Here is an 11,364-nt window from a genome sequence, read left to right as displayed (position 1 = left end):
ACAAATAAATAACTGCATGGAGAAATGTTCATGAAAAAATATAAAGTGAGAAACACATGATTCAAGGTTATGTACATACATTTATACATGTTTTATATGTGTGTATAAATAAGATAATAGATTCATTTATATTATGTATATTCATTTTTTAAAAGATTTAAAGGAAATAAATCAAAGTATTAAAATTAGTTATCTGTGTATACTAGATTTATATGTGACTTTTTATTTTCTTTTTTACATTTGTTTATACTTCCTAATTTTCCTGTAATTGTTGGCATCTAAGAGACTTTATATTTACCTCTATCTCAGTAAAAGAATTGGATACATAAAATATTTTAAAAGCTGGTTTATTTTATTTCAATAGGTAAATTATGGGTTATTCAACTCTGTTGATACTGACTTCAGCCACTTAAAATGCAAAGTCTGATTTCTCTGTTGTTTCCAATTCCAGAAAATCAAGTGTCATATTTTCCTTTGGTCACTGCATGAACCACCTAACAACCCAATAAAGACATATAAATAATAAATACGTCAATGTAAGGAGATATTAATTTGCTGTTCCAAATCTGTTACACAATTATAGTAAGTCCAGTTTTTACACTTCTGAGGAGAAAAAAGCCCATTTTTTTATACCAGGATAATAATTCTCAGTAGAACAAGGCCTACTTACAATTTGTCTTTGAATCACTTTTATATATATTTGTCTGTAAATAAGAGAGATCACTAACTCAAAATTAATTGAACAATGAGGAGATTTATGACCCCATGGAAGTGTGGACCTTGGGTGGGGCTCGAAGTGGTCTGATCAGTGGCTCAGTTATGTCAAAAGTGTTCATGCCCATTCCACTTCCCCACTCAGCCATTGTCACCACCTCAGTTTCCAGGCTGGTTCATGGCTGTTCATGGGAACCAGAGGGTTGCAGTGGCTTTAGTCATAAAAACGTCAAGAGGAGTAACATGGGCCACCTCTCCCTATGCCTCTTTATTAGACACCTTTCACAGAAGCCCTTGTCAGACCTTGTCAGACCACTCAAACCTCGTTGGCCAGAATGGAATCATGTGGCCAGTATGAACCCAATGCAAGAGGAAGGAGATTAACATAGTTATCATAGACAGTATGGCCGGGGTAAGCTTCCCCCTGACATCCTTGGAAGACAGATATGTAAACACAATCTAGGTTCTTCTGTGGAAAAGGAAGATTGGCGGGGGTCCAGGGGGATGAGGGTGGGGTGTGTAGCATGAATGTTGGTTAGGCAATCCTTCATTGCTGAAAATGGCATGAGAAGAGGGAGGATTCCTTTTTAACTAAAGATAGTTACTAAAGACACTGTGATAGATGCTGAAGTTATAACAGTGGACAGGACCTTCCCTCTCTCCTCTAGGAACTTGCAGTTTTAACAGAGAAGACACAGAAGTGAAGAGACAACTACATCATGGAGCCCAGGAAGCTACTTGGGTGGGACACTTAACCAGCCTTGAGTACCAAAGAAGGCAACATCCAAGCTAGGTCCTGAAATTTGAGAAGGAGGCAGTCCGTGGCAATCAAGAGGTTGGCATATCTGGGGAGCCAAGAAGTGTAAAAGCTATAGATGTAAACAGAATAGAGATCATGTAGGGCCTTGAAGGCCATGCTAAGAAGCTTACATTTGATCCTGAAGAAATTAGGAATCCAGTAAAGAGTTATAATCAAGAAATAATATAATCCAGTTTCCTTTTTTAGAGCAATTAGTCCGTCTGCAGAGTAGAGAATGGATTGGGAAGGGTCAAGCCTAGATTTAGAGATCATTTAGATGTTTTTGCAGTTATCCAGCCCAGAAATCTGGAAATTAGAGGGTGATTTGAGTTTATGGTCTAGGCAACTAAATGAATGCTGGTACTATTGACAGAAATAGGGAACCCAAGGGGGTAAAACAAGTGTGGGGAGAGATTATGAGTTTATTTTCAGTCATTATGAGTTTGAACTGCTTATGGGATATCTAAGTAGAAATGTACAGTAGATAGTCCTATTTGGTTAGACGTCCTTTGACTGTAAACAACATTATTGAATTGCTATTAAATATCCCCAATGAAAAAATCTCATCAAATACTGCTAGTAATTGCCAGATTATCCAGGCATTTTCTTTTATTTCTAGCTCTGACATGATTTGAGTGATATGATGAGAAAAGTCATAGCAAATGTTTTGCATGCTGACAATTTAAACTAATAGATATTTTTAGATGTTGTGTAAGAAAAGAGCTCTGGGCTAAAAATGATGCTGACATTTAAAGGCTCTCTGTAAACTTCAGAAATGTGTAGCCTTAGACACCAGGGCTAGTAGCTTAGAAATAATGCTTAGCATCTAAACTTAATGCTTTTTCAACTTTGCTTTCTGTCTTAGGTTCAGATGTTCCTACCCCTACGCACTTTTAAAATGTTCACTCTTCCACACTGGGCCCAGACAGCCTCACTTATTTTGGGCTTAGAGTATTCCTGGCAGGCCTGTCTTTTATAACAAGGCCTCTTGTCCCTCTTCCCAAGTGTCTCTGGAGGGCAGGAAGTCTAGGTCTTATTCCCCAGAAACAAATGGTCTTCTGTCTAAAAAACATGGATATAAATCCTTTTTAAGATTCATCCAAATTCTATTTTCAGTAATATATTTGTTTTGTATAATCTTGCGTAATGCATGTTATATAGGTTCCTGGTAGAAATTTGGAAAATACAGAAATGTATAAAAAAAAAAAAGTAAAACTGAATCATAATGATATCACCCAGAGATAACAATGGTTAACATTTTGCTCTTTATCATCTTTTTTGTGTCTGTGTAAGATATAGATGTCTTGTTTTCTTAAAAATCAGGATTATATACTGCAAAATATTTTGGAAGCCTGATTTTTATTTACCATTTATCATGATCATCTTGCCATATCTTTAAGAATACTTCAAGAGCATGATTTTTTTAATGGCTGACTTTTATTGCATCATATTATATAATGAAAAATTGTATTTTACCAAGCAATCCTGTTTCTGTGGACAGGTAATTTCCTTTTTTTTTTTCTATAATATAAATAAATGTTGGGTGAATATCCATGACTATAAGTCTTTGTGACTTTGATTACTAGGAAAATCCTCAAAAGTTGAATTACTGGGTCAAAGGAGGTGACCCTTTTAAAAGTTTTGGTGCATATTGCCAAATGCTTATTATCATGAAGTCTATACAAATCTATACTCTCACCACTAATTTACATACCATCTAGTTCAGAGTAAATGACTTGTGGTTTACTTCTCTAATAAATACCATTAGAACACGACTTCTTTAATGTTTTCATACTTCTTAATCCACTTTCTTGTACTCTGAGGTTGACAAATGAGGTTCTTCATTTCATTCTGAAGGTAACCACCTGGGAGGAAGAAAGAGCCATAAATTTGGGGCTGAAGAGACGGGCTCTAGTCTAAGCGCTTTTACCAACTAAACTCAGTGTCGAGTCTGGCAATCTAACTTCCTCCAGCCTTGGTTTTCTCTGTCCTAATGACAAGACTGTACTAAAGACTAAAGTTTTAGTCTTCTCCATAGTTCCTTTCACTAAGGAGAATAATAACAACACATTTTTTATAGGTAAAACAAGACTTTTGCAAACAGTCTAATGGTGTCAGTAAATATTGTTATAGAATCTGTTCTAAGAACATGACATGATAGTCTTCTTTAAGTAAATTTTTCTTTCTTTGACAAACTAGTACCCTTCCTCTGCAAACAGATTCTGAAGCTTAGACAGGGCCAAACTTAGAAGTAATGGTCTGGTCAGCCACCTTGGGGATATGGGTAGACCCCAAAATCTCTACCCCAACCTCATTTATTCCACCTAATATTAGCTTTACTCCTTACATCTGCCACTAATATAAATAATCCTAGGAGGGAATTCATAATCACAGCCTTGAGGAGGCTGGGCCTCTACTGGCAGTAAGAGTCCTAAGGCCATTTAAACTAGCCTGGAATGAGGGCAAATGATATAAAACCATAACAAAATCCCTTAAAAATTATCACACAACAATGTCTATAAACATTAAAGAGGATTTGATAGTACAACCAAAAGTACCTTAACTTTACTTCTTCCCCTTTGTGTCACCATTACCTAGGGGCAACCAGAAGTGTTTTCCGGCCATTTCTCTTCTTTCCAGATTTTCCAAGCTTTTAGTTCATCCATATCTAAATCCTAAGAGGCATTGTATCTGTTGAACAAAATAGCTCAGCTATGCTTGGTTGACAGATTTTTAGCAAGACATTATTTATCTAGAAAAGGAGAAGCAAAGTATTAACAACCCCCCCCCCAAAAAAACCCAAATGATTCAGAAGTACCAAATTATAGATAATAGGGTACTATGGCTATCTTCGGCCTCAAAAAACCTCTGATTTGCCCACAACTTATTCATAATAAGCAAACAGATATGCAATCACCAAGTGTCTTATAATGGCTAAGAGCGAACATAGGATTACAGCAAGAGTTTGGGGTAAAGGGCAGCAAAGTTCATCATGCTGAGGCTGCCCAGAATGGATCTTAAAGGGAACCTGACCCCAGTTGTTAAATATGTCTCAGATGTGCATTGCTCAATCTTAAATCTTGATAGCCATCGAACCCTGAAATACTAGTGCAAAATTAAATGTGATTTTTTTTTTACCTTCTCAGAGGAGATGAATTTCAATATTTTTACCTAAACAGACTCAATGAAGGCAGTGGTTCTCACTTAAATATAAAATACACACATTATACATATATTCATGCATATATTTAATTAATACAAACTTTATCTAATACTTCATGAAGCTGACCATCCCCTTTTAGAGAGGTAAAAGATAGAGCAGAAGGCAGGAAGTGTATTTTTTAGGATAAAGAATAATAAACAGGAAGAGGAAAATGTAAAACTCTCAGATTGGCTGGGGGCAGTCAACCTCGTTTGGAATGAGAAGGTCCAGGATTGGCTTGGCATTGGGGAATTAGCTGACTGGATATTCTGTTTCTGGCCAAGCAACTCATTTACAGGGACTTGAAAGTTATCTATCTTTTATTTTCCTCACAAAGCACCCTGGGCAAAAGCTGCTCCATCTCGGGCCTAGAAAAGTATTTCCAAAACCCCTAACCAATTAAATCAGCATTTTTGAAAGTATGACGGAAATATCGGTATTTTTGTCGGGCTCCCCAGCTGAATCCAGTATGTACCCAAGGCTAAGACCTCCAATACAAGATTTGTCTCAGGAAATTATTATATACATTTGGGCTTACTGTGCTTATTTGAGTAATAGAGAGCCAGAAATTATGGGTACAATCAATGAAATAAATTTCCCACAGCCTGCCCACACCGGAGACCCAACTATTTTAGACTTTTCTTTGTGGGATACCAGCTGCGGTGTTTGTCATATCCCAACCTGAATCCTCACTTCCCTACCTGGGGGGTCTGATGTTACCCCCAGGAATTCTAACACACCTCATAACGTCTCTTGTTTTTTGTTTGTTTGTTTGTTTGTTTTTCTCAGCCTACTCTAAAACCACTTAGCGCAGAAGTCCTGAAAGGGCCTAGAATTACCTCCCCCTAAGATGCTAAATCAGTTAAGATGTATGGCTGTAATTAATGTGAATCCTCTGGGCTCTGTTATTTCTGTGAAGGGTTTTGAAAAGCCTAGCACATGGCAGCTTCAAGGGCTGGTTGGCCAAGAGAGGAGGGTAAGGAAGGATCTCTGGACCCTCCTGAACATCACATCCTGTCCTCCCTCTATTCTTTGACAAGGACAATTCACATTTTCTCTCTGTCTTATATATCTTATCTAGGGTACCATAAGAACGCAACTTCAAAGTGCTAGAATGATTCCGTTGGCAAAAAGATAAGCATCTGCTCAACCTCTTCACTTGGCCTAGCGCTATGCTTTCTCCTTGAGTGTCACAGGAACCCCCCCCCCCAAAATTATATATTTGAATTATCCTGTTAGGATTTTTCTCATGGCCAATTTATAAATATTATATATTTATAGTTATGAAAATATTATATATATTCACCACGATTTCTGAACAACTGGCCTTTCCTACTAAAGACCAGAATTTTTCAGTATTGTAGTTGTTGTTTTAACTTAGAATGACAGCATTTTCACCTACACATTTATGAAGTAGGTAAATGTCGTTTGTGTCTTGCAATTGTGATGAGCATGTTGAAGACAGTGAATGTCAAGCCAAATTTCAGACACAAGACTAGAAAAAGTAACCATATATAGCCACCCCTTTCCTACTGAGTTATGACAAAGCAGGTAGTTAAAAATCATGTGTAGTCTTGTCTCTTAACTCAGACAATAGGAATCTCACTAGCTAAAATCTGTTTCGCTTAAAAAACAACTTCAGCTTCCTTGGAGAGTCACTGAACCCAGATTTGTAGTTCAAACACAGCAGCTCTTAATTGTAGCGTTTTCATGTTTCCTGGCTTTGTCGGAAGGCTGAGGCTGCTGCCATCAGGTCTCCTCATTTCATTTTTTCATCTTACACATTGTGCGTACTCTGAATCATCTGGCAACACAAAACCCAGTTATTCCAGTTCCTTATGACTTCGCTATTATGCCTACGTGTTCAATTCTGTGATCTCTGGGACTGCATTGTGCTTCCATGATTAAGACTCAACAAAATTACAGCTCCGTTCAGACCTCCACAACACGGAAAGCAGTTCGTGGAGGTTCGCTGGGTTTGTTTACAAGTAAGGATGCCATATGCTCCTCTAAGGAAAAAAAAAAAAAAAGTATGCTAATTACCAAGGAAGAAATGAGATAAGAAAACATGGAATTGCTGCAGACCTACTAAGTAAACAAGCAAGGTGCTTTCTGTGCAATGGGAATAAACGTGGTGAATCCATCCCCTTGTATTTTCTTGGACTCTATCCGGAAAAGATTAAAGAGCAGGAAAAAGCCACCTTCCAGCAGTGGCTAAGCATGCAGATTAACATAGTTCATATTTTAACTCCAAAATGCCTCACATCTGTGTTTTGGTAAATGTAAAATAAGATAGACTCAAAAGGTCTGTCCCAGAACCGCCTGAGCTGAGCAGTTAAAACTCACCAAATAAAAGTACGCTTCTCTGCTTTGCTTTGTGCTGCTTGAACTTGCTGCTCTTCTCTGAGGTTTTATTTTCACACTAGAACTTGTTGCTGCGAAAAAATGCTAAGTTCAGTCAATCATTTGGCTTCAAAATAACTGCTGGTGTTTGAATGCAATTCTACACGGTTTTTTTCTTTTCCTCCAACTGGTTTGTGATTACAGATAAAGCTTTGTTTAAGGGGGGAAAAAAAGAAACCACACAGCTTTTTTTCCCAACAATACATTAGCAGGAAATTCTGGCACAGAGAGCTATGCCTCAGAGCAGAGTTTTCCTACCAAGGCACCTTCCTCCATGCACTATCCAAGTAAAAGCTACCCAAGTCTCTCTTCAAACGCAGAGGCCCACACAGAGCTTCCTCCAGACGAAAACCCACGCAACATGATAACCATGAATAACCATTTATGACTAATTTGTAACAAAGAACCATTTACACCTTGGTATCCCCACCAGTTAGGATTTGTACTGACACTTGGTAACAAGGGACAGCCCTCAGCAACTTTGTTAAGTAGGCAAAAAGGCAAGTAGGCTTTGTCCATTTTGTGGGCAGAACTAAAATAAGAAAAACATAGACAAGCCTTTAATAAATGACCTTTAATGGGGCAAAAACTTCTGAGGGCTAACTCCACTTCTGGTCATTTTAGCCTAGTATTACTGGAATTCCAAAGGGACAAACAGTTAACTTTTAGCCATTGGGCTTCCTAGAAGACACAAAACTCCCTATCTCCTTAGCTCTCAATATGTTACCCAACAAGGAGTCAGGAAGGTGTTCAACCTTGTAACCACATAGATCCAAGTTCAAGTTGCATAGCACAGATAAGTCTCAGCCTCACTGTCCTCATCTTCAAAATGGAGATGATAATTTTGCAGCAGCATCACGAATTTTGGGGGATATTTTCTCACCACTTATTTGCCTCTGCCCAGCAGGAGGATATAACACCCATCATACTCTCTCCAATAAGAGATCGAGTGTTATAAGGAACAAATACTTTCTTTGTGTTGGCAAACTCAACAATGCCATATGGGGTCTCCTGCAAGGAAACTTTCAGTAGGCTCAGTGACAAAATTAGAAATAAACCACAGAAGTAGGTAACTATGGCACAGCGAGACTTGGCTTTATATGGGGAAGAGTGGAGCCATAACTCTTTTCTTGAGGTCATCCTTCAATGCCATCATAAATTGGGGCAAAGAACCTAAGCTGTAGGCTACTTTGACTGGGGTCTTCTCTCTGCCAAGACTGCTGAGACCACCAAACTTCAGGCACACTTCTGTTTGCTGGTTGTATAATAATACAATGTAAAAGTTACCTTAGGCAAGTCCAAGTCAACATTCTTGACAGTTCCCAAACCTGGCTGAATTTTGTGGTCAAGGGTCACTCTTCATGAAACCCTCTGTCCCATTAACCAATTATAACTTTATAATCGTTTCTTATACAGATGAAAAATGTGGTAGAAACCCAGAAGTCGAAAGAGACTTGATACTCAATGGACTGTAAGTTCTTTAAGGTCAGGGACCATGAGCTATTTACCATTGTATTCCCTGTGCACACCGCAGTGCCTGGCACATACTAGATGTTCAATAATATTTTTTAGTGAACTAATAATTGAATGAACAAACTATCATGACTTTCTCTCTTCTAAACTCAGGTAGGGTGTATACCAGTAGCATTGAAACTAGGTTAAAGAGAAGACATTGGACATCCTTGGTTTCACATTTGTTTTTATCAGTTTGGATACTTTATGCCTCCATGATGTCAAGTTTTTTGTTACATGAAATGCATATGTACCTATGGCCCAAGAATTCCACTCCTAAGTATTTACCCAAGATAAATGAAAATATATGTCCATAAAAGAAGTTGTAACAAGAATTTCATAGCAGTTTTTGTGCAAGAATGTTCATAGTAACTTTATTTAAAATAGCTAGAAACTGAAAACAAGACAAATGTTCATCAACAGGTGTGAATGGATGAACATATGGTGGTATGTTCATACAAAGAAATACTACTCAGCAATCAAAAGGAACACACCTGCTATATTCAATATGATATCTTGAATTTCATCTAGATGAGATAATACAGTGTATATTCTCACTTCCTTTGCTCAACATGATGATTTCAAGATCTCTCCGGAGATTGCTCAAGTTAGTTGCAACAGTTCACAGCACAATAGCTGATTGTGTGCATCTCTTCCCAACCCCATGTTTAGTAATGTCACATTGCTAGCTTGAAATTGCCTGTGGTGAGAGTATACAATGGAAATTGACAAATGCTACACAAACCCAGGATTTTTTTTTTGAGCACCAACAAAATTAATATTTTATTTCAATATTTATTTATTAACATTTTTATTTCAATTTTTCAAATTAAAAAAGATGCAGAAGTCCTCAAATCGTTCTACTAGCTCATCCTTGGATGTTTGCACATTCAAGTCATCACTAAAAATACAATGCCTCATTTAGGATCCAGTGAATACTCCTTTTACCTATTGGACTGGTAATCCGCACAAACTCTCAGCTCAGCCAAGCTGCCCATCTAGGACGAGTGGCTGGTTTGATACCACCAGGCTCTTAAAGACGCAAATGCTTCAGACACTGGCTCCTACTTGTGTGAGTCAATCCCTTTAGAAGCAGCTTTTGTCTTACGTCCTTGGGACTAGCAGTGGAAACTTCTTGGTGATGAAAGAGAAGAGAACAGTCCCACCCTCCTCTCCTACTACTTAGCCTTATCTGCTTTCACTTTGATAGTTTCTTACCTTGGTCCTCAAATCCTTGATTCCATAACCTCAACCTGGACCCAATGGGATCTCTATAGAGAGCTCTGACTTGGCTCACACCAGGCATTCATCTGTAGAAAGACCTTTTTTGTCCCCATCAAATAATTCATACAATAGGGGCGCCTGGGTGGCTCAGTGGTTTGGGCTGCTGCCTTTGGCTCGGGTCATGATCTCAGGGTCCTGGGATCGAGCCCCGCATCGGGCTCCCTGCTCCGCAGGAAGCCTGCTTCCCTCTCTCTCTCTCTCTGCCTGCCTCTCTGCCTACTTGTGATCTCCGTCTTTCAAATAAATAAATAAAATTAAAAAAAAAAATTCATACAATAGATGATATAATAAGCCAGAGTACAACTTCCTGTACTTACACTCTGAATAATAATAAAAACTTCCATTTGTATGATTCCTAAGGCATTGTCATTATTAATGATTGGTAGTTAAATACACTTTGCAGCTTATAGAATGCTTTCGTGTATCATCTCTTTTAGCCCTCATAGCAACTCAGAGAAATAAGGATTAATATTATAATTCTCCCTTAACAGATGAGAAAGCTGAGACTGAAAAGAGGTTAGGTCTCAGAATCCTTCAACTAGAAGGAGAAAGACCTACAGGGCGAGGCGCTCAAACCAAATCCTTCTGTTTATCATGTAGCTGACCTTGAAGAATGCATAGTGGCTTCAACTTTGTAAAGAGCATTTGGTGACTTAATTCTTACGAATATGTGTCATGACTTCAACCTTGTGACCCTGAAGTATCTTCAAACCTTCAGAACATAGGAATAATTAAATCTATCTAATGAAAGGTAATATTCATTTCTATGACAGTTCCTAAACTTTATTGTTTTTTAAGATTCCGTTTATTTATTTATTTAAGAGAAAGAGCACGAGCCAGGGGGCCGGGGGATAGGGGAGATGGATAGAGGAAGTGGGAGAGACAGACTCCCCCCTAAGCAGGGATCCCCATGCAGGGCTTGATCCCAAGACCCTGAAATCATGACCTGAACTAAAAGGCAGACACTTAACCAAGTGAGCCACCCAGGCACTCCAATGATTCCTAAAATTGATTAAAATGGAATTGAAAGGGGCATTCCTTGTTAATTCAATAATTTTTATTATAAGATAATGTACCTTGATCATTATAAATTCCATCTTATAGAACACCCCTCCCTTCAGTTTTTTTTATGTGTGTAATTCCAGAAAGAGTATATTTGAATAAACAAACATATATGTAAAAAGGCTGTGCTGTATCATTGGCCTGGCCTGCCTAAATACACATGCTGGGCTTTTCCTTCCTTACTTCCAGTGTTCCCTGAATCCCAAAGACCTTACACTACAATTCTAGGAGGGAGGAAACCACATGGGACAAGAAGATGGAGCTGGACAAAGTATCAAGTTACAGCTGGGGGTCACATCTGTTGAATAATGCAGAAGCCATGTGCAGGCAACTTTCTGTGCAAGACACTCACCAGAGCGATAATACAGCAACAGCCGAACAGTCTCTC

At 38.3% G+C, this 11,364-nt stretch overlaps 1 long non-coding RNA gene across 1 annotated transcript; it reads right to left on the bottom strand.

The window, feature by feature from the left end:
• Positions 1-331: 331 nt before the first annotated feature.
• LOC309844450 lies at positions 332-7,247 on the bottom strand. The gene is made up of 4 exons (XR_014300700.1): positions 7,062-7,247; positions 4,072-4,204; positions 3,228-3,378; positions 332-494 (listed from the first exon to the last, which is right to left on the bottom strand). It is a non-coding gene; the product is annotated as an uncharacterized lncRNA (long non-coding RNA).
• Between the last annotated feature and the right edge of the window lie 4,117 nt (positions 7,248-11,364).

Source organism: Mustela nivalis (assembly GCF_964662115.1).
Source record: "Mustela nivalis genome assembly, chromosome: 11".
NCBI classification, from domain to species: Eukaryota; Metazoa; Chordata; class Mammalia; order Carnivora; family Mustelidae; genus Mustela; species Mustela nivalis.
Note: the sequence above shows the minus strand (reverse complement) of the source record. Positions and strands in the feature narration are given on the sequence as shown.